This window comes from Erithacus rubecula (genome assembly GCF_903797595.1).
Source record: "Erithacus rubecula genome assembly, chromosome: 6".
Classification (NCBI taxonomy): domain Eukaryota; kingdom Metazoa; phylum Chordata; class Aves; order Passeriformes; family Muscicapidae; genus Erithacus; species Erithacus rubecula.
In genome coordinates this window covers 39,883,351-39,906,443 of record NC_136688.1, presented here as the reverse complement: position 1 = coordinate 39,906,443, position 23,093 = coordinate 39,883,351, and the positions used below count along the sequence as shown (strand labels likewise).

Below are 23,093 nucleotides of genomic sequence, written 5' to 3'. Positions count from 1 at the left end.
GAGGGAGGAGGGGCAAAAATCAGGAAGAAAAAAAAAATTTTTGAAATAGAGAGTGTTTAATTTTAACAAAATAGATTCTTAAAACAGCACTGTTAAATATGTTATTTCCTAGCCACATAAGATTACCATTAAAATAAATTTAAGAGTAAGCAAAAGACAAGTCACCTGCAAAGCACCAGAGTCGGTGCCCTTAGGTAGGAGAATTACATCACTCCCTGACTCAACGGTGTTTTCTTTTAAATTATAAAGCAGGTGTATTTTTCTTCTTACAGAAAGAAAAAGATAAGGAAAAAAACAATGCAGCGGTTATTTCACATAGATTTCGCACGAAAAAAGCACTGAACCAACCTTTAAGGTCACTGACTGCCTGAAAACCCACAGCAGTCACTCACGGTGGAAGTTTTCAGGCAAGACGGCTACTAAATCATTAATACAAACAAATGGAAGGCGGGGAAGAAAGGCGCTACCGTAATAGATCCGAAGACTTGGAAGAGGCAAAAAATATTAAAGAAAAAAACTTTCATCTTCAGCCTCTCTTCTTTTCTCGTTAGTATTTATTTTTCAAAAAGAAATCCTTAAGCTTTAGTCAAACAGCAGGCTCACTCTAAGGGCTTCCCTGCTGTAACTCAGCATAGTGTCTTCTTTTCCGAAAGCCCCCCCCCCCCCCCACCAATTTTCCATTGCAAAATGCCCCGCCGCGGGAGCTGCGATCTCCCAAAAAGTCCGACCAAAGGAGCCGGAGCGTCCCGAGGGTCGGTGCGCGCCCACTCCGCCCGGGCGGGCAGCGCCCAGCGCCGCCGGGGCAGCGGGGAACCAGCGGGGCGAGGGATAAAACGATCCGAAATAGTTGTCGTGAGAAGGGCGAGGAGGAACCCGCCCGCGGAGCTGCGGAGCGGCGGCGCCCAGCGCTCGCCGGGCGGGCAGCTCCCCGCGCTGCGAGCCGAGCCGAGCCGAGCCGCCCCCCGCCCGCGCCCCGCTCACCTCCGCAGCCGGGCGGGCGCCGGCCGCGCCAACTCGCGGCTCGCCTGCGCCGCGGGGCAGGGCGCTCCAGCGTGGCCCCAGCCGCGGAGGCTGCGGGGGTCCCGGGGAAGCTGGGCTGGGCTGGCCGAGCCGAGCCGAGCCGGGAGAGCCGCGGGCGGAGCTGCGCAGGGCTGAGCGCCGCGGTGCCGGAGCAGCCCGAGCCCCGCGCACGCCGCCGCCGCCGCCCCCTGCTGCCGCCGCGCCCGCCCCACCGGCCCCGGCTTTTAAAGAGACCGCGGGTCCGCGCCCCGGCCCCGGCACGGTCCCGGCAGCGGGCACGGCCCGGGCACGGGCGGCAGCGCTCCCCGGGCTCCGCCGCCCACGCTCCCGCCGCCTCCTCCCCGCAAAGAGGGTCGCGGCTTTTCGGTGCCTTCGGCCCCGCCGCGTCTCGTTCCTCGAGCGCTCCTGCACGGGCCGGCACGGCAAGGGGGGATTCCTGCCCCTCCGGTCCCAGCAAGGCGAAGCCGGGCAGATGCGGCTTATTTTTTTCCTTTCGTTTGCCAGCAGGCACCAGCCGTCAGAGCAGGAGAAGAGTCTTCCTCAGACAATCACTTTCATCAGTACTCCAACAGCCTGAAAGTTCACAAAGAATTTTCCCTCGTAGCTCAGAATTTGAAAACCTACTGCCTATTTCAAGTCAATTTATACACTGTCCATTTCATTTAAAACAGCCACTAAGTTTCCTTGTACAAATATCTCAAACTTTTTTTACCCATTCATTTCCTCACTTCTAAAAGTGGAGACAACAGCAAATGACACCATTGACTGCGTTGCGGTCAGTATTTCAATAATTTAGGTGTATATCCTAGATATCGTTATTTATGATTTTATCACCATTAGTACTTAGCACGGTAAATGTGGGGAACATACATGTAAAGTTTTTTAATATCTTATCATGCCGAAAGTCCACCTCAAGACTAACAGACAGGAACATTTTACACATGAGATGCACACAAATCCAAAAGTGAGGAATCAAACTTTCTGGCCCATCTCTCCAGATTCTATGGTCTTGTAAAATTTGAGTATGATGTTCATACTGCAACACCAGACACTTAGAAATGCATTTGCCTTAGGGACAGACTGCAAAGCTATTTGTCTTTCCCCTCTGACCATGTATCCAAAGGTTTTTATCTTTTTCTACATTTTGCATAGCAGGCAGCCTACCCGCAGTACTCAATAAATAATAAATAATTATTATTTTATACAGTATGTATTGATCACCTTCCTACTATTGAAATGCAGCTGTGTCTGAGGTGGATAATAGCCACACTGAAACTCTAAATTATAGTTACAAGTAATATTAGGAGCCCCTTGGGAAGTTTCTCTGGAAAACACAGTCCTTCACACACCCTAACAAATTCGTGTACATGAACAGAGAAGATGATAGCTATTACAACAAGGTGACAATGGTCCAGCAAAGAGGCATCTTCTTAAGCCAAAATCAGCATCCCAAGAGCAAGATTTTATCCCTTTATACGTCTGTGTAAATGCAGGTTTATGTTGATTGTTTTTAACCTGTTTGATATGGACAGCATAACAGCAGTAAAAATTATCAATACCTCCTCAGGGTGTGGGATTAGATCCTGGTCTCAATTACTATGAAGAAAATCAGGTATTACTTCATTTACTTCAGTACTAACTACTTCAGTAGTTAACCCCAGGTTTTAAAAGTTCATCTAGCAATAAAATCCATTTCTAGTACATTTCTTCACTTGCTGGCAGTTCTGGCAATCTAGCATTTTGCAGTTTATCAAAGTAATGATTTGTTGAGATAGTCTTCTGAAACTGCGCCACTTCTACGTCTTCCCTGTCCAAGGTCTTCTTAACACCATGCACACACATGCCTCATATTTTGGTCTGGCTGCCTATTACAGAGAGTTTTCTATGTCAAATCAATGACAACAGCATGGTCTCCACTTCCAGTTCCAAATTTAACCTCTTTGGCTTAGCAGACAAAACAACATGTCCTTTGTGAGAAAAAACAAACTAGCAACTTTTAACCAGCTTAATCACCAAGAGTAAAGTGAGCCAAAAAATATTTGGGGCAGAGTGCAACACAGAACCAAGGAAGATAACAATTACTTTTAAAAAAATCTTGCTGTGCCTAACTTGGACACGTGGACCTCTAGTTCTGAAAAATTGTTACAGTTAGGCACCAAAATAGCAGACATCATTTTATAAATAGTCACAGAATAGTGAGAAAATATTAGAAGAGCAGGAAAGTTTCTTAAGGTTGCAAGGTACATCTTTGCTGGGGTGTGGAACAAAACAGAGATGAGGAAAGCAGTGCAATACAAAAAGTTCTTTGTCCAGCAAGTAATGCTGTAATTGCTAAGCAGAAGAGTAGACTTTTTTGATTAATTCCTCTAATTCTTTCTTTCTCATCTCTCACTCTAGCCCTGCAGTTTGCAAGTAAGTTGCATGGAGATTAAAAAAAAAAACAAACCCAACATTATTCCTACGGTGAGGTTTGTACTAGAACCCTCTAATACTACTTGTCTCCCCAGTAGATATCACGGCATTGTTATGAGACTTTTCAGAACATATGACATGCTCTAGATAAAGTATTTTGTCCCCCATCTAGAAGGTAATTAGATACATCAGACTTTTTTAGTGTCTTCATTAAGAAAATAGCCAGTTTCCTTTCCAAAGGGCCTTAAAAATTAGCAATGACATAGATTTATAGACCTAGACACCTGACAATTCCCTCCCAACACCACCAGAGAGAAGAGGCAAAGGCAAGAATACACATTCATAGAAATGCCATTCATCTGCTTTTGCTTGTTCCCTTTAGAATAAATTTCTAAAACTTTTTACCAAGCCAATGGGCTTTTTATAACTAAAAGCAAAATGCTGTCATAAACTGGGGTAATTCAGTCAGTGCAATTTCAATAAATTGCTACGTGGGACTGCTCATCTTCAAGGTACTTACTCTGCTCTGAGATCTGGGCTTGCTAATTCAGGGCAGCAGCTGTAGTAGACACCACACACAGCTTTTGCTTTGGTCTTGCTAGAGGAGCGAGCTGGCTCACAGGAGCTGCCCCATCTCCCTGTTGCAGTAGAAAATGCACGTGGTGTTATCACCAGCTCCTGATTTCTCCCCTTTCCTGTTGAGCAGAGGAGGTGAGAGAGAGGGATCAGAGCCTAGAAAAGACAGAAGTTAAAGACATCATCCATCAGGCCACGATGTCCAAATGCTGCACCACAAGATCTAGAAGATTCATTCTAAACTAATGCTCTGAGTATGACAGCAGCAGATAGGAAAAGTGGCTGCACTACAATATGGATCTGTACAGTATAATCTCTTGGTATTTCTCCTTCGATTCTCTAAATGGCATTCACCAAATCCTGAAAATTAAGCATTTGTATGGGACAGTTTAATGGAAATGAGGCACCAGGGGAATTTGCTATTGAAACAGTGGCAGGAAAATCTGTGCAACATGGCAAGAATGCAATTATGCAATCTCTGGCTTTTTTTTCCCCTCTCCTTTTGGCCATGTTAGCATTTTCAGTATCTTTTTGCCCAGAAGTTAATATCCAAGGTGAATTTACAAGCTGCAGTCCAAACTGCGATCAGATCTTCTTGGTTGTGCCAAACGGAGCTGATCTTATCTCACTGGTGACCTTATTCTACTTGAGAGAGCAAAACTCATTACAATAATAAGAAATAACAGAGATGGGGGAAAGTAATCATGACAGTGCTTGGTCAGAACTCCCTTTACCATCATTTCAGAGGATTAGTTCTAAGCTCTTCTGCAAACACCTTTTTTAAGTCCAGGTGGAGGTTCAACCTCCAAAGTTATTCAGATCACTTGCAGGACACTGCCATTTTTTCTTGATTCACAGGCTTTTTCCTTCTCCAAGCATGTTCTGTTGCATTTATTTAATAGAAACTGTATGCAGGAAGTCATTTTCTGAGCACCATTTTGTTTGAGTGTCCAGGGGACAGAAACTATACAGACACAACTTGGAGTGTGTGGAAGTTTATGAATGAACAAAAAACCTTGATGTGTATAGCTAAGAATGTAAGAGCTAACCCATTCAGGTGAAAGGATTCCTTGTGGGAAGAGTGCCTAGAGAGATTAAATAAGTGGTGCGTGTGTGCAAATGCTGCAAGAGCAAATTGAAGGCGAATCACGTAGGAAAAAAAAGTACAGTTCATTGTATTAACTGATTTGGGGAAAGAAATTATGCAAGCCTTTCTTCAAGTTTCATACACTGTTTTCCACCATTTTTAAGAGCATCATTGTAAGAGGATGCATTGGATGTGTGTATTTACACATAAGCATTAACAACAACAACAGATGAGAGAGATGTAGATGCAAATTCAGTTCTGCAAGGAAAATAAATCAGCAATACAAAATGTAATGGTTATCTCATTGGCTTTGTGACCTCCACTACCAGATATTAAACATATATCTACATCTCATTCTAAGACAGAACAACATCCATTGCCATCTCCCATTGTCAACAAGCCCACTGTGACCCTGACTCAGTGGAGGCCAAAAGGAAGAGAACCACTTCTTAGGGGAAGCAGGTAACACCCAGTGAAATGGCCAAAACCAAAGCCACAGTTCAGAGTTAAAGCACAACCTTCCAACAAGTATTTCCACCAGTTTTGAATCTCATCCTTTCTTCTTGTATCTTATAACTCCATGGGATCACTCCAGTTTCCATGATGTTGTTCAGCCCCTCACCTGCAGTAAGACTTAGTAGATCTTTATTGCTTACTGTCTCTTCCACTTGAAGTCTGCCTCCTCTCTTCATTTCTGAATCCTCAGATAGAGCCATGAAAATTAACCAATGACATCACAGTGTGCTTCCCTGGCAACAAATATCATGTCATACCTGCTTGTCCATCGTAGGGTTGGGTCAGAATAGGAATTGATGAGTACTAAAAGAGGAAGAGCTAGAGAGATGTGCAATCAGAAAAGCTGGATTTAATATGAGTGAAAGATAAATCTGTCTTTAATAAAATGCTAATCTAATGCATCCTACTCCTCAAAGAACTTCAGCAGCTCCTCAAGGAAGATTGAATATTATTTCCTTTTTTGCCTTTGACCCTTTCAGTGACCCTGAAATACAGACACCTTGATTGCTCAGGATCATTGGTACTAGATAGGGACAATTCCTGCTGTATCCACTAGTTAACACTCCAAACAACGATGGCAACACAGACAGTTTGGGAATTGGTATCTGGTACTGCATTCAGTCTTTAGAATCAATCCCTAGTGGTCTCATGTCAAACACTTACCTGTAGCTGGCCACTTATCCACACAAGACAGAAACCCTTCCCAGCCAAGAGAAGCAGGTGGAATAAAGACATCAGTGCAGAATAACAGCATTGAGGCATGACAAGACAGAGTGTCCCCTCTTTCTCTCAAAAAGCAGATCCCTCAGACTGACTGCAGCACCCATCTTATGTCTGAGTTAAGTGTAGAGCCCCCCACAGAATTTCTTTTATCCCATGAGCTCCATAAAGGTATTTGCAGACCTCGTATTATAAGTAACTGATCAGTTGGGAAGCTCACAAGGTAAGGAACCACTGCTGCAACTACTGCCTTTCTAATGGTTCAGTTATCTCATTTTCAAACCTTATGCATTATTTTGGATGAACATGATGAAAATGGAACAAGTGTTATTTTCTCTGCTCACATGCCAGACAAACACAATGCCTTCAAATATTGTTCTCTCCATAGAGGGAAGTGCTTCTCATTCACAATCAGATGACAATAAATGTCTTTTTTTGGCATGAATCTATAATGTGAAGATTTAAGGTGAGATGAGACACCTCAAATAGGACTCCAATAAAACAGAGCAAGAGGGGGAAATTCTCTTCCTGCTGCTATAAAACAGTGGGGATTGGGAATTGTATAGCTTCAACAAAATCCTTTAAGGAGCCCAAAAGAGCCAAGCATACCTTCTTCTCACTTAGCAAACACTATTTTTGACAAAAGCCTTTTAGTTCCTATTTGGTGATAGGCATGGCATATCTCCAGGGCAAGCCTAAAGCATTGCTTTTGACCTTTAAGCACTATATGCCTCTCTTTGAAAATTAATAGGCATTAGGTATCCATGCTACTTAAGCACTTTCTGAAAATCCTACTGAGTACCTATCTAGGAAAATCCAACCCTCACACCTTGGGTCTCATATCTTTTCTCAAAGGAGGTTAAGCCAACACTGACTCCCAGGCACACAAGGAGGTCCATAACGAGCTGGACTCTGCCCTACATTTCTTACAGGGCTGTGCCCTCCTGCATGTCTCCCCTCCACATCTGGTGGAAGGTTTAACCAATGCTGTGAGGCTGGCAGCAGGCCTGTTGCCCAGTTACAGGTTCTGCACCCATCACTTTGTATTAAGGCATATTCTTGCATTTCCTGGGCTCAGTCTAGGCTTTAAGACAGGCAAAAAGCTAGACAAATGCATATATTCAAAAAACAGGACAGCAAAAAAAATAGAGAGCAGTTCCCCTTCTATAGCCTGGCCCCTGTGTCCCAGAGCAAATACAAACCTTGCTTTAGGGCACTATATAAATTGGTATTATAAATTCAGATGGTGCACCAGGGAGTGCCTCATTCTGTATGATTGGAGTCATTCTCAGGAGCAGTTCAGGCACTCAGCCTGCCACATGCGACTGCTGCCCCAAGGGCTGCCATTACAGATGCATTATACAAAGCGCTGCAATAAAGCATGAACTAAAACAACTTCATTGAAATGAAGATTAATACTGAACATGTGTTCACCTCCGTACACTCAGAAGGAACAGTCCAGCAAACACAAGCACCACAGTGCTGGGGCTGATGGGCTAGAGGAGCAATGTGCTGGCCAACCACTGCTATTGCTGAAGGCAAGCAATACATTTCCATAGCATCTTTTAAGTGTCCACGGATGGATTTAATGCAGCAGCTGTGAAGCAGAGAGTGAGGCAAGCAAAATATGTAGAGTGCTGAAACATGCAGAAAAGTGAGCTGTGTTTGAAGCAGAAAACAGAAAGGGATGTATCAAACCTAGAGAAGAAATACCATTCACTGCAGAATGATCCGTGCCTTTGGTTATCACGGACTTCAATGGATATTGATGGATGTTCTCAGCACTTCAAAGTGTTGTACCCACATGAGACTTAGAGGAGAGAAAGATCAGCTAGGTGATAATTCTTCCATTCCACTCACAATCAGAAGAAGATTATTCCCCATGATCTATTTGTTGGTGCCATTGTCACCTCACTTAAACTCACCTATGCCATACAACACTCACTACCTCCCACTTCTGATGCCCTTTGAGAGCCTCATGAATTCCACCACTGACATAAACAGTGGGCTATTATATCTATACATTTCCTGCTCAAATTAAACTCAAGATAGTCTATTATATGTTAATGGCCCAACTTTTATGCTTCCTTTTTCTGATGTAGGTTTTTCTTCCTCCTTTCCTTGAAATCATTGTAAGGCTCCTAGCAAAACTAGCTATGACTACTGACAACAGGTCTCAGTGGATTTATTCCTTCATTCATGGCAACCAAATTAGACCTGAACTTGTAGTGGTGAGTATAAAAGGATCTAAAATAGGCACAATCCATGACACCCAGAAGAAATTACTTAATCAGTTCTGGAAATGAGTACTCCAAGATCCTTTTGAAGTCTCTGAGACATGACCTGATAGGAAGGCATTGAAAGGCAGCACAACTTCATCTTCTTACTACAGGGGGAAAAAACCCACATGGGGAGGGGCAGATGGCATTTCACAAGAGAAAACAAAGCATTAGTGGCTATATTACACCTCCAAAGTAGCAGATTCATGATTAATCTGCATGATGGTATTTTGTACTTTTAGGAAAAAGAAACAATCTTCTCAGAGGGCACACCTCACGGAACAGTGGCTTTGACCCTTGGGGATCAACTGCATGCAAAGGCCATTATTCATCATTTAACAGTGTTTAAGACCTCATAGATGATCTGTCTTTAGCATAACACCCAGATAGGCACATTATAATGGATGACACAGGTAGTTGAAAAAAAAAAGTAAAGAAAACAAACAAAAAAGAGTCATGCATGCTCTGTATATGGGCTGGGAGTGTGGGGGAAAGCACTCAAAGAGAACAGATGCCCTCATGATTCTGGCATCTACATTGTTTTCTGTATCTGGAATGAAAAAAAATCATCATTAAAAAATGAACTGATATCAAATATTTAAATTTTAGGGGAAAAAGAAAGACTGAAGGGGATATGTAAGTACATAGTAAACAAGCAAAAGCTCCTGTTAACAAATTTGTCTTTCCTTCCCAAGTTGACAGGCACAGCACCAATGCAACTGAAGAGAATGAGATCTGCTGCATGCAAACAATTCCTAACAGAGATAAAACTGTGCATTGAACATGGACAAGGAAAGGTTGGGCAGCTGCCTTTAGACAAGGCTGCCATGTCACTGCCCATTCAAAGGGCAGTACTGTAAAGCAACAGGCTTGAATTATATCATTTCACAGCAAGGTGCCATCCATTCCTCCTTGCACTGCAATTTTACATCCCAAAAATAGAGTGGCCTTCACAGCCCTCCCACAGTGTACCTCTCACACCACCACAAATACAGCTTGATAACATTCCATTGTCATCACTATTCTCCTGACTGAAGATGACTTAATAAAACATTCTTAGAAGCCCATCAACAAGACTTACAGTTTAAAGGGAATCATTGTTAAGCTCCAGTGAATTATTGTTTTACTCAATTCTCCACATTCCTACTAAACCAGACATAACACTACACCCCAGAATGGACCTACGCTATGTCTAGCTCTCAGTGCAGAACTCTGTAGACCTCTAAAGGGGTAGAACTTCTTCTGTGATCTTAAAACACAACTTCAATGACCTAAGAATTTAGATTTAGACCATGTCTAGAAGCCAACAAAAATTGTTGTGCCAATGCCTTCATAGACCTGATCCACATCACACAGAAAGATACATTAATCTTTATGCAGGCTTCTTATGAAATGACCATTTCTCTAACAAGCAGATTCCTGCTAGGCAAAATGTTATTTGGATACCTATACTCTGAGCTGGAGGCACTGAAGCTTTCTGCCCATCAGATCTAGGATCAGGATTTGAATTGCAATAAAATAATTTGCATACCTGGTTAAATCATGAGGCAGTGCCTCTCAGCATTGGCCTTGAGTACACAGAACACAGAATCCTCCTATAGGAACTAATCCTTCAGCTGAAGGAAGAAATAGTCACAAGACCCACCAGATCTGCAGTTGCTACATTTCATATTACCATCATAATAAACAAGGTTTCCAAAAGGCTCTAATTAACAAAGATTTGCTTTGCCCAATGATGCCTCAGCAAGAGGCTCCAGGGGTTAAGTCAATGGAACTGTCATAACCCAGACTCAGGCAAGTGTCAGTCACACATGAGCTGCAGTGTCTGGAGAATACTGTGCTCCACTAGATGCAAGGAGTCACAGGGCTCATATGCAGCATGCTTATGATCACCCCATGCAAGGCAAATTCATAACAGATTACTCCATCCTACCCCATGCAACTACAAACCACAGCTGACTGTTGAGATACTGGCCTGCAGACAGAGGACATTGATTATCTTGTCCCTTTGTGCAAGGCACAGTCTGAGAACTACAGCTCAACCTGTTTATGTCACTGCAGAAAGGGTCATGTCGTCTCTGAGCTCATCACAATATCTGCAAGAATCATGCAAAAAGTGCTGCTGCATCAGAAGTAAATTAATTCTATGTTTTGTTCAAGATAGAGTTTTACTGGGGGTGTATCTGTAACTTCAGAAATCTTGTTTAAAAGGAAGTGCTACAATCCCCTGTGTAAATGCTTGCTGCAGAATAGGAGGTGCCTTTTCCTGTTCTCCTTGGTTTAAGCTCCCTCCAAAGTGATGCAAGCTGACTTGTGAAAAGTTATCTTATAAAGAAACAATGAATTTATACCATCATATCAATTGAAGTTCACACTTACATATAGCAGTATCACTTCTCCAGGCAGAAAACATATTAGATAAGGGACTTTGATTATCAAGCATTATTATGATAGCATTATCAACAGCAAAAAGGAAAGAAGCTACATCAGATACTAGCACTGACAGAGAATTGGGGTCATCTTCTGGGTCTTGTCTCCTACCTCTGGAAGGAACCACAGTTTGGTGTCAAGCTGAAATGAGAGATGGAAGTTGACAGTCCAGACACCTGCAGCCATGTCTATAAGCCAGTCTACCTCTCCACACCTCATCCAATTTTAAAATGAAAAGCCCCTCTCCAACCACCTCCCATATCTTTTACAAAGGTAAACTCTTTAACACTACCTACTAGAAACAAAACTAATCAAAGGCTATACATGAAAAATCTTGAGGAGATAGATGAATAACTGCCCTGACAGCAATATTTTTAGGTTTGGAGGGCTTTTTTTTTAATTTTTGAGGACAATCTGGATAAATCCCATCTTTAAAGGCCTTCCATATTAACAAAAGTTTCCCTACTGTAAAACATTCAGAATTACTCTTTCCTTCTCTCTCTGTGTCAGGGAAAAAAAAAGAAAGAAAAAAAAAAAAAGGCTCTTGCAAGGGGTTATGATGCATCTTTAATGACAGAGCTGAGAGAAGTGCCTGCCATACAAAGAAGCTAATCAGTCAATCAAGAGCCAGCTTAGCAGACAGAAGCCGTCAGTGCCTAACTGCTCTGTCTCCACCTGTCCAGGGAAACAAAACACCATGGTACATGCCTGACAATTGAGTGCGAAATAGCACACATATCTATCTATTTCTAAGCATCAAAGGGGCAAGATTTTGCTTCAAAATAACATTTTCAGGAATAGCAAACCCAGCATCACACATGTACCAGTGTGCATTTCAAATAAGTTTAGTGACTCTCTTTCTGTTTGAAAACAGCAGCAATCCTTAAAAAACAGAAGGGCAGTAGGTGAGAATTGCTATAATTAGGCTAGCTGGAAAATCATCTGCAATGAGCTTGGCAATCTAGATCAGTTAAGTGAAGAACTGTAGTTTGGAGAAGGAAATACATCTCTTAAAACCATAACAGGAAGGGCTATAGAAGCTGTGTATGGTTTTATGTTAGTGGGAGCATAAAGACCGTAATTTTTGTTTCTCGGGTTCAGTATTGGCTGAGACAAACCACATTTTCCTTGCCTGCCTCAGTTTCCTCAACTAGACAAGGATAATGAAGCCTACTACGTTATAAAGGGATGATTGATTTTACAGTTGACTTCATTAATATTCACAAAGTGCGTAGAAACCCTTGCATGAAAAGTGCTGCGCAAGTACTGACTGTTAAACCTGCCATTTTGCTGAGTGCTCATGTGAAAAAACTTCGTTTTGTTTTTTTGTTGTTGTTGGGGGCTTTTCACAACTCTATTTAGAAAAGTGAGTGTTTGGGAAGTGCTTGGCATACAAAGATTTTATAAAAGCAGCAAGTAGCTTGAAATAACCCGCTCGTTATCCCGCGGCGGCGTCAGGGCGATCGCGCCGCGAAACCCGCGGCCGCTGCCGCTCTCCAGGGTGCTGAAACCCGCGGCCGCTGCCGCTCTCCAGGGTGCTGAAACCCGCGGCCGCTGCCGCTCTCCAGGGTGCTGAAACCCGCGGCCGCTGCCCCGCCTCAGCCCCTCCGCTGCTGCACTGCCCGGCCGAGCTCTCACCTGCACCCCGCCCTCGGCCACACCTGCCCGTGCAGGCTCTTACCTGCGCCCCGCCCGCAAACGGGACTTGCTCGACGCGAGCTGTGCTGCACTGCCCATCATTGCAGCGTGTCCTTGGACTCTTTCAACACACAAACCTGAGCTTCTAGTCTACATTCCTGCCCTTGCTTACTGTCCTGATGGCTTCCTGATGACAGGCAGCTCAGGTCACAACTGATCTGTGATCTCACCAGACTTCACAGTATGAGCATCTTTCCTTATACTGAAGTCACAGAGATGTCTGTGTGCAATGGATGTAAACCTTTCTGTGTACAAAAGTCTTCTGTGGAGCACTCTGAACTCAGATTTCTGCACCCTGAAGCATGACCTGACTTAAAGCAGTCCATAGCTCATCTATTCCTATGGCAAGAGGAATTGCTATAGACTATGGATTACAAAACAAATAACTTAAATATTACTTGGATGGTAATCTCTCTGCAGCTTACATGCCTTTATCTTTTTATTTTGAATCACCAAAACTATCTAGTTATTCCTATGCTGATAGGGGCCTTAAACAACAGCAAGCCTCAGAACACTCTGCAGCTGTTCTGCAGGAAATAGTAAAAAAAAGTGGAGAGAATCATATCTCTCATGGTTTAACCCCAGCCAGTAGCCAGGCATCACACAGCCCATTACTCCCCAAACCAGCAAGATCAGGCAGAGAATCAGAATGGTAAAAGCTGGAAAACCCACGTGTTGAGATAAAGACAGTATATGTAGATAAAACAAGAGCCACACACATAAACAAAGCAAAACAAGGAAAAAGTTCACTGCTTCCCATGGCTGAACCTTCCTGCCATCTCCAGGAGAGCAGGGCCCCATGACACATGATGGTGACTTGGGAAGTCACCAAGACAACGGAAACAAACCACCCCAAACATCCCTCTCCTCCTGCTTCTCCCCACTTTCTATACTGAGCATGATATCACATGGTCTGGGATATCCCTTTGGTCAGTTTGGATCATCTGTCCTGGCTGTGTCTCTCCCAATATCCCCTGCCCCCCCAACTTCCTCACCAGCTTGGCAGTGCAGAAAGCAGAAAAGGCCTTGGCTCTGTGTAAGCCCTGCCCACCAACAACAAAAACATCTATTATCAAAACCATCTCTCCATTATCAACCCTGTATACAGCACAAATCCAAAACAAGCCCCATACCAGCCACTATAAAGAAAATTTACTCCAACCCAAACCAGCACAGTATCTCATCTCTTTCATCAAAAGCAACATTTTAATGAAAGGATGCACACACTCCATGTGCATTCCACTGGTAGGGCTCACATAACAGGAAACCTTACCTGATCAGAGAATCCTACTGTCAGCCAGAAGGAAGAGGAGACAGACCAGCTGCCTAACGTACAATACACTGTACAGGAACAAACTTGATATTTTGTTCATGAAATATACAGTGATTGGCCCCTTGCTCTGTGCTCATCATGAGTAAGGGCAGCAGTGAGGGGAAATGCCCTGTTTTTCACTAGGTCTTTTAGGGCTCATTAAATTACCCATTGTTTTCTAACCTGGATATTTATGCCCTTCCCTTGTGAAAAAGGATAGCAACAAAAACTGTAATCCCCAATGCAAGGAACAAACCAAATTGCCCCAATCTCATACTTCTCTCAGGGACCATTTCTAGGTGTGAAAAGACAGCTGGGAAAATACTTCTCAGAGTCACAGATATATATTAGACCAAATTAATTCATGTTTTTAAGGCTCAGATATTATAAGAATGCAAGCAATAAGAAAACCTTATCAAAAAATTAATAAAGGGTCCTAAATGCCTCCCTCTAATCTTTGGAACTCTCAGGATGGGGAAGAGAGATAAATAAAACCATACTTGCTCTGAGAGTTAACTCACTGTCATGGCCAAAATCCAAACTGAGTAATTACATTCTGTCTCCTGAGCGTGCCCTTGAAGTTTCTGCTAAGCATGTGACTTCCCTTCACTTCCTGTTGCCAAGTTCTTTTACGTGTGCCTAAGTATCAGCTGTACCCACCCATATGACCTGACACACTGCAGGAAGAGGAAGGTTTTGTTCATTCCCCACCCTACAATTTTTTGATGAAAGATCTTGTTGTATTATCATACCTCATGTGAGTTCCAAAGGCATTTTGCTAGGGCTGCTTTACTATTAGCTGCAATACCATATTTGCTCCCTAGCACATTTTAGAAATACCTCTTCCAGTGACAGCTAGACTAGGATTGTGCCAAGCCTCTAATATCCATAGCACAGCTCTTTATACTGCCTTATTTAACAGATGCTGAAAAGGCTGAGAACATGCTGGCTGTTTGTTTTCAGCATGGGGTTTAAAGTTTGGCATTAGAGTCATTCCCTGTACTACAGCAAAGGCCTTTAAAAACCACCACAAAAATCTCCTTGTGATACTAACAGAGCCATGAATTCTCTCTTGAAGACACTTTTATACATCTCTTTATTGTATATTTACTTAGACTTCCTTCTTTACAGCACATTTTTTCCTAACAGGGAACATGTTTTATGCACTACAATATTACTCCAGAGAAGCCAGGATGAAGATGCAGCAGAGGCAGCATCTACTTCTCACAGGCTGCTTGATTTTCCTGGAATTCTTCCTAACATTGGAAATGTTGGGAAAAAGATTTTTAAAATGCCATTGGGACAGAAAGGAAACCAACCCACCCCCACAACCCCCCTCCAAAACCCCAAACAAACAAACAAACAAAGCAAAACCAAACAAAACCCAAACAAAAACCAAATAAGAAAAAACCCAAACAAACAAAAAACAAACCCCACCCTCATGAACTTGCCTCCCCAGTTAGATCTTACATCCTAAAGATATACAAGTACCTTATTCAAACTGAAAGAGATTACCATTAGCCATTTGAATATTCACAAATCTGGTCCCCCAAGTCTCTATTCTCTTTTTTACTTGGCATCTTGGAGCCTGCTAGCCAAGATACAGTATCATCTTATAAAAAACTGAGAGATTCACAGGCAGAAGGCTTCCAAAAGATCCCAAAATGTTCATATCCAAACAGACTATCTATATTTCCTGGAAGCTCCAAAACAAGAGAACTTCATTGTGAAATTCAATCAATTACCAATGCGTGTTGTTTAGTTGTTTTTTGTTGTTTTTTTTTTTAATCTAATATCAAGCAGCAAGTGGAAAAAGTAGATTTTCAGTACCTGAAAAGTATAATGAAGTCTAGTTTTTATAAATGTTTTCCATCTACACAGTCAGTAACTTCCATTAACAGAGAAGGGGTCTGTCTTGTAACATGACAATCCAAAGTGCTAAAAATCTGAAGCTCCATTTAGCTTTAAGAAAAGCTGTGGAGAATAAACAAAAAATTAGACCAGAACTACGTGAAAGTATTTTTCTATACTGGCGGCAAGCAATTGCCTTCATCCATACATGAAGAGGCCAAATGCCATATGTAACTTGGCAAACCAAATGACTTCTAGGTTGAGTTCATGCTCTGGCTACACAGAAGGATGCTCAATGCTCACCTGCTCTTGAAGGAGCAAGATGAGAAAGGCACTTGAAATCCACCCTTCAGAACACTGGTAGAGCAACAGCTGCAAAACACCAGTTAACAAGTTTGAATTACTTGCAGGAACAGCTACAAAGGAAGGGGCAGCTAGTCCTCTGCTTGGAAGTTTCCAACAAAAACCAGACAAGGGAGGCACTGTTTGGACTGTTAAGTGTCTATGGTATGTACTCAGTGACTAACCACAGTCAAGAGATAAACAGGCTGCTGACTCCAACACCTCAGAAGCAATTCTACTCCTCTGAATTGTGCCTATTTTTTAATAACTTCAAGGTCAAGATATATGTTCATGTGATCCAGACCCACAGCTGTCACCTGTAAAAATGAAAGCCATCTCCTTAGGGAACACTGGATATGTTCCATACAGTTGAAGTCTTTTTGCAGTGAGAATAGAAATGTTCAACTGTTCTAGAACAACAAATCACAATGACAACACAGACTGGCATGGAACATTTTCTCTCAGAGAGCATTTTTATGCTTTGCACCTTTTCCTCCTATTTGTGATACTACCCACATTCTGTAATCTCAGTAAATGACCGTTTTCCATGCTTGACTCAGACTTGCTACAGAAATGAAAAGGCAGGAGCATCACAAAAAAGTGACATAAGTGAATGAGCCATCTGATGACTGCTTACTAAAGGATTCCCAGGAACCTCGTGTTCCCCCACCCTCCACTTTGTCACTGTAATGAAAGCTAGGATGCTGAGGTCATACCACTGCACACTCAAGAGGATTGATGTAAATCCCTGCAAGACATCATATAGGACAGCTCTCCAGCTAGCTAAAATGGGCTTCATCCTTGCTTTGGTTCCCTATGCTGCCTCATCTCCTCATTGGACTTTGCTTTGCCTCAGTGAACTCCCATTGTTCACAGCAGAACATGAAGGTTGATGAATTTATCCTCACATTACTCTCTGGAAGGCAGAGAAGTGTCAACTTCTCATCTGCAAAAGGGTGATAATTAAATGCTGAGAGAATAAATGACTCGCACAAGGTCACTTGGGAAGTATGTGGCAGAACTGAAAATTAAATGCAGATCTCCAGAGCTGCAGGTCAAGGCCCAGAACACAGGATCTTTCTGCCCTAGTGGCACAGTGAAGACCAGGTTCCCAGAATACCATAAGACCCTCTGTAGGAATGTGTGCGCCAGTGCTACTGACACATCTTGCATGGAGTTTATCTGTAGGAAGAATTGGATACATTTCAAAGAATCCAGTGTCAAACACTAAGCAAAGAGGAAAGCAACACAGAATCTACCTGAAAAGTTATGAAAGGCCTTTTCAACATCTTGTATAAGGCAAATATTCCTCTATAGCCTTCTCTTGGTCATACTACTAGTCCAGGGCAAAAGCTGACATCAACACCATATTTAATGTCTAGAAATCATAAAATGCAACCATGGAGTTATCTTTGTAATTTAATATAAGACACATTAACAGATTAAAGATTTTAGCAGTGCTACAGGTAGTGTCAATAGTTTAATAACTGTTTATCTGCACCTTCACATCTTACTTGCTATGCAAACTTCTGCTAAACACACTCTTAACCTTCCTTCTTTAATTTGCAGATGCTTCCAGCAGATATATATGATCAGATTTCTCCTCATGTGTGTAACAGATTTCCTTCGTATCTCTCCCTAAAAAGCTTTTAACTCTCAGGCTTTCAAAAGGAAATGAGGCACTGGGGCAGGTTGCCCAGAGAAGTTGTGGATGCCCCATGATTGGAAGTGTTCAAGGCAAGGTGGGACAGAAATTTGAACAACCTGATTTATTGGAAGGCACCTCTGCCCATGGCAGGGGGTTGGAATGCAATGATCTTTGAGGTCCCTTCTGATCCAAACCATTTTATGATCTTAACCAGTATGTAGGTCCTCCATTTGCTGCATTTTGAAGCAGGGGAAATGTAGGGGTCCTGTGAACCACAGTGCCTCTGTAAGAAAGGAGGCATTCCTCATACCAGCGAGGTATGAGGAAGATGCCTGGGAAGCAGCACAGAGCTGAGCTGTTATGAAAGTGACACTGGGAGGCAGGGCAGGGAGGTGCTTTTGAAGGTACTAAGAGAGGAGCACATAAAAAAAAACAAAAAAAAAACAGTGGAGACAGAGAGGAAGAAACTCATTCAAGTGGAGACCTGAACCAGCTGGATACCAGCCCCAGCTATGATTTCATAACAGCCAGGCAAGGCATAACAGTATTCTGTAATTCTTCAACTCTTGGGGCTCCTTTTCAAGAGGTATCAGTACCACAGTGGATTCCAGTGACTCTGCTGACCACTAATCCCAAGTGTTTGCCTTATCTCTGTGGTGATTCCCCCTCCTAATGCACATTGCTACACTGCTTTGGTGTTGTCTGAGCTCTCTGTGAAGTCCCAGAGTGGTCTTTGTTCTTAATGTGCTCACAGAAGAAAGCAGATGGATAAAGCTTAATTGTGACAATAATAATAATAATAATTGGAGTAATAATAACAAATCAGGTGCTGTCATCACAGCTCTGAAAAGTTGCTAGTGATTTTGCAAAATTTGTTTTTGTATTCAAAAAACTCAATTACAAACTTGTGACATTAATTCCCTGCTTCACTTGGACAGCTCAGCTTTTCATATTGCAGTCTAATTTCCACATAATTCCGTGGTGTTTCATCAAATAAAATATTTGGAAATATTCTAACTATAATATTTTCTTTCAAGGCACATTTCGCCATCAAAATAAGTTCATATTTGTTTTGCATTTTTTAAAAGTAATATAAGTGTTCATGGTCAGAAGTAGTATTTGGAGTAAAGAAAAAGATCAAATGGCTATAAATTATAGCCCAAAGGGAATTAATAACTGTACTCCATTTTTTTCTAGTAAATTGAAGTACTGAGGAAAAATTTCACCATGAAGAAAAACTCTGAAATAACTGGGGGAAAAAACAACCAAACATGTTTTTATGTTTCTCAACTTTTTTAAAGTTTTTGCTTAATACTCTTTAGCTGACTACTATAGTGTTATGAAATCACACCTTTGGAATTACAACAAATTAGGATTATCCTAAGGCTTAATTCACCCTAAAGAACATCTCCAGATGAGGCTCCAACTGTTCTGTATAAGAACCCAAATTTACCCTCTCCTCTTAGGGGATTATTGCAGTGTCCATAGGCACATCTGCTCTACAGCCAGTGAAGAGTAAATGCTGCTGCCCTGTCAGCTCTTGCATTCATATAGCTATTTTGGTTTAAAAAAAAAAACAGTCAACAAAAAAAACTTAAAGTCAATATCCTAAAGCCTTTCTTGCCCTGTACTTGGAGGATCTATGTGCTAGTACATAACAATTATCTTGAACATTTCTTATTAATATCCCAGCAATATAACACTGTATCCCTATCAGGTCTATCTAACCACTGCCCACTGATTCCAACTGATTACATCTGTTTGCAGTGCCTATGCAGAGATAACTTTAAAGATCTAATAGTCCCAGAACTGCCAGTGGCCCAAAGCTAATCAGTGGATTTGGCTGCTAGAACCAAAGCTGCACACCCCCTTTACTGCCAACATCTCTGCTAATCAAAAAGAGAATGCTCACCAGGCTGGTATCACTAGGAGACTCACCTCCTCCTTAACAAATATGTCCTTTTTTGTCCTTCTTTCTCTTGCAAATTCACCGCCCTTACCCCTAAGAGGTAAATTTCAGTAAGGTGCCATGTAATAACTATCCAAAACAAAGAGAAAAAGCTAAACCCCATAAAACTTGAACAGCAGCTAGATCAGGACTAATAACCTCCATGGAAGAATAAAACTAAAATTACTTCCAGTATTAATAGGGCAACTGCAGGAGTAAGGACCATTGACAAAGGCTCAGGTACAGCAGGTCTCTGTACACAAGCCTCAGATGACAGCTCTGGTTGCCCCACTGCCAACACTACCCAGTGGATCTTACAGCCAGGGCTGACAATGACAATAAAACAGGACCATTCCCCCTGCAGGCTGCCACTCTGTCCTCTGAGCAGCACTACACACACTGTAATGGGGCAGCAAGACCATTATGAGGAGAGGAGCTGTGGGAGCTGGGCTGAACACAGACACAAGCTGCCCAAGAGACCACAAGGTACTGTGCAATGCAGTGTCTCCTACTCAGTTCAGAAAGAAGTATTCCCAAGTGTGTGAAGCAGACCCAGAATGCCCTCCCACAGCAGACACAGCCTGCATGGAGGCACAGTTTTGGTAATGTGATAAAAGAAGGAGATGGGGAAATGAAGTCTCCACAGTTTCATGGAACAATAGTTTGAGGGGTTCCATCATTTTCAACCTGGCAACCTCAAACACGCAAGGAATTAGGTGACTAAGACACAAAATTAGACACATAAAAATGATTAACTTTCAAACCCTGGGGGGTTCTGTCTTTGATGTAAAAATGTCTCTTCCCATTGCTGCAACTTCATCATCTTTGCTTTTGAGGGGAGCAAATTTTGATGACTCCAGCGGAAGAACACCAAGCCTTGGATGGGAGTCAGAGCTTTGACATCAAAGTCAGCAATGCCCTGCAAAATGAGGTGCAATTGAGAAGCACAAGCACACTCACAGGTCCCTTCTCTTCTGTAATTTTGCCTTTAGCATGCTGACCCTTTCCAGAGGGGAGGGAAAGGATACAATGGCAGCTTCACCACACCTTTGCTGAGATTGGCGGCTTCACACAACATGAATACCACATTCTTCTGTCCCTGATCTCTCATTTTCCACTCTCTAGTTAAAAACATCATCCCTGTTGTGCCCTTCACACTCTTTCCCTCCCAGATACACTCTGTTTTGCCACCTTCTGTCCTCCATGCAACTCCATGCCCAGTCCTTCTAAGCTGCTCCCACCTATACATCTCTTGCTCTTTCCCTCCTCAGCCTTAGACCCTCTCTAACCCTTTCACCCTTTCCCTGCTCTCCTTACATCTACAGCTATAAGCCCATTCTCTTCCCTACTCTTCCATCAGCTTGTCCTCCATGCCCAAACCTGTTGCTCTCTCAGACCCTGTTCCCTGCCCCACACCTCACTCTCTCAGTTCCCATACAGGTATTTCTCAGCTCTCACCACTTTCCTGAAGGATCATCCCTCCCACTAGGCTCAGCTTGCCACCTTTTGTTTATACACACAGTCAGGTCTTCCCTCTCCAGCTTTACTTCTAGATCTGCCACATTTAGAGAGTCACCCTGACCTACTTAGGTTCCCTGACCTAGTTATAGCACAAATACCAATTCTAAACACTTGGGAAAAAAAGGGCAGTAGGAGGAGAGAAATAATATCATTATGTTTTGAAATAAAAACAAATCCACCAGCCCAGGGCTGCTGAGTTATTTCAGCTCTGACCACTCCCCAGGGAAGCAAGAGCAGCAGTTCACTTTGACATTTCACTTGATATACCCATTTGATCATAGACAACTCAAACCAAGACATCACCTGGAAAGATGCTCTGTAGTCTCTTGCTCTCATCCCATTTCCTTTTTTTGATTCCAGTGTCATTCTGTCCAGCCTTACTCACCCAGAGTTTGTGGTGACCTCCAGACAGGTATTTGACAGAAAATCTAGTTTTGCCCACTGCTCTCACCAGACCTCCTTGACCGGGGATCCAAGCTCCAGCAGCAACCTGTTGGCTCAAGAATAGCATTTCTACAGCTGGGATTCATTTAGAAATCAAGCAATGCTCTGTATCTGCTTGTATGACCTCCTCAGCCCCTAATCAACTTCAGCTTTCTTCTCCCATCTCCTCCAAACTGTGCTATTCACTCACCTTGCTCTCCACCTGGCTTGTTGTTGCATTGCTGTCACACCTTTTCTTTACCAGCTGTGGAAAGAAATGGTGTCAGCACTGACACATAAACCCAACTAGAAATAGCTGATATTCTTCAGAACTAGTCAGGAGTCTTGGGGTTAGCAATGCCTGTTCACTTGTGTTCTGGGTACTGTGCTGATGACTTAGCAGCCAGGAACCACTGCTCTGTGACAGCGGGGTCTGTGATTCATTTCCAGCTAGGCTTTTATTTCAGTCACAGTTAATGGATTTCCCTGTAGTGTTTGTATTTTAGGAATCATATTAGCCCTTTGGTTGCCTGGATGAGTTCATTAAATCAAATCATGTCTCTTTACAGCTGACACTTGTGGAGCTGACCCACCTTGTATAGGGCTAGTGCCCTGATTGACACTAAAAGCAGCCTGCTCTGCACCCTGAGTCCACAAGGTACTCCCACCACCACTGCTTCAAATCCTGCCAAATATTCCACCAGAGGCTCTCCTTCCATTGCCAATGTCACATCAAAAAAATGTAGCTGAGTGCACTGTAGCCCTTCCACAGTTCCGCCAGACATGAGAGTGTAGTCATTCTGCATTTATTTACTGTGATTTTGTACCTCTCTGCCAGCTTCAACATAAACCACACTTTTTGGCTATTGATTTCCTGGGTTATACACTAATATGCTGAGCAAATGGCTTTGGAAATTTACTGTGGAGCTCCCAAATCCCTATGTTGTCATCAGCCACTGCCTGCTAAATGTGCACTTGTACATACATTAAACTGCAGTTTCAGCTCCTCCATTGCCTTCATACCTGATTTCTCCAATCTGTCCCTCTACCTGTTGGTTTTGTATTCCTCATTGTACTGTATCTGCATTTGGGTCTGGTCCTACAAAGGCAGTGCACATCCACAGTCAATTCAATCATCCCTTGGTTTTGATGAAGGCATCTTGCAACTTGCTGTTAAGATCCAATTTTTGAAATTATTAGAGAGATGCCTCTGCCCAAATTAAAGAGCAAACAAGACCACATGCTGAAAGCAATAGTAAGGATTTTATTTAACAATAAATGTGGGGTAGAAAGACAGATGGAAAGAAACA

General features: G+C 42.7%; 1 protein-coding gene across 1 annotated transcript in view; it reads right to left on the bottom strand.

Moving 5' to 3' along the window:
- The window catches only part of LOC306803918 (neurexin-3-like), a 75,801-nt gene extending 54,011 nt beyond the window's left edge, over positions 1-21,790 (bottom strand). The window contains exon 1 of the mRNA XM_079309904.1: positions 21,664-21,790. The gene's annotated coding sequence lies outside the window, so the exon portion shown is untranslated. The remainder of the gene's footprint in view (positions 1-21,663) is intronic.
- Positions 21,791-23,093: the final 1,303 nt, after the last annotated feature.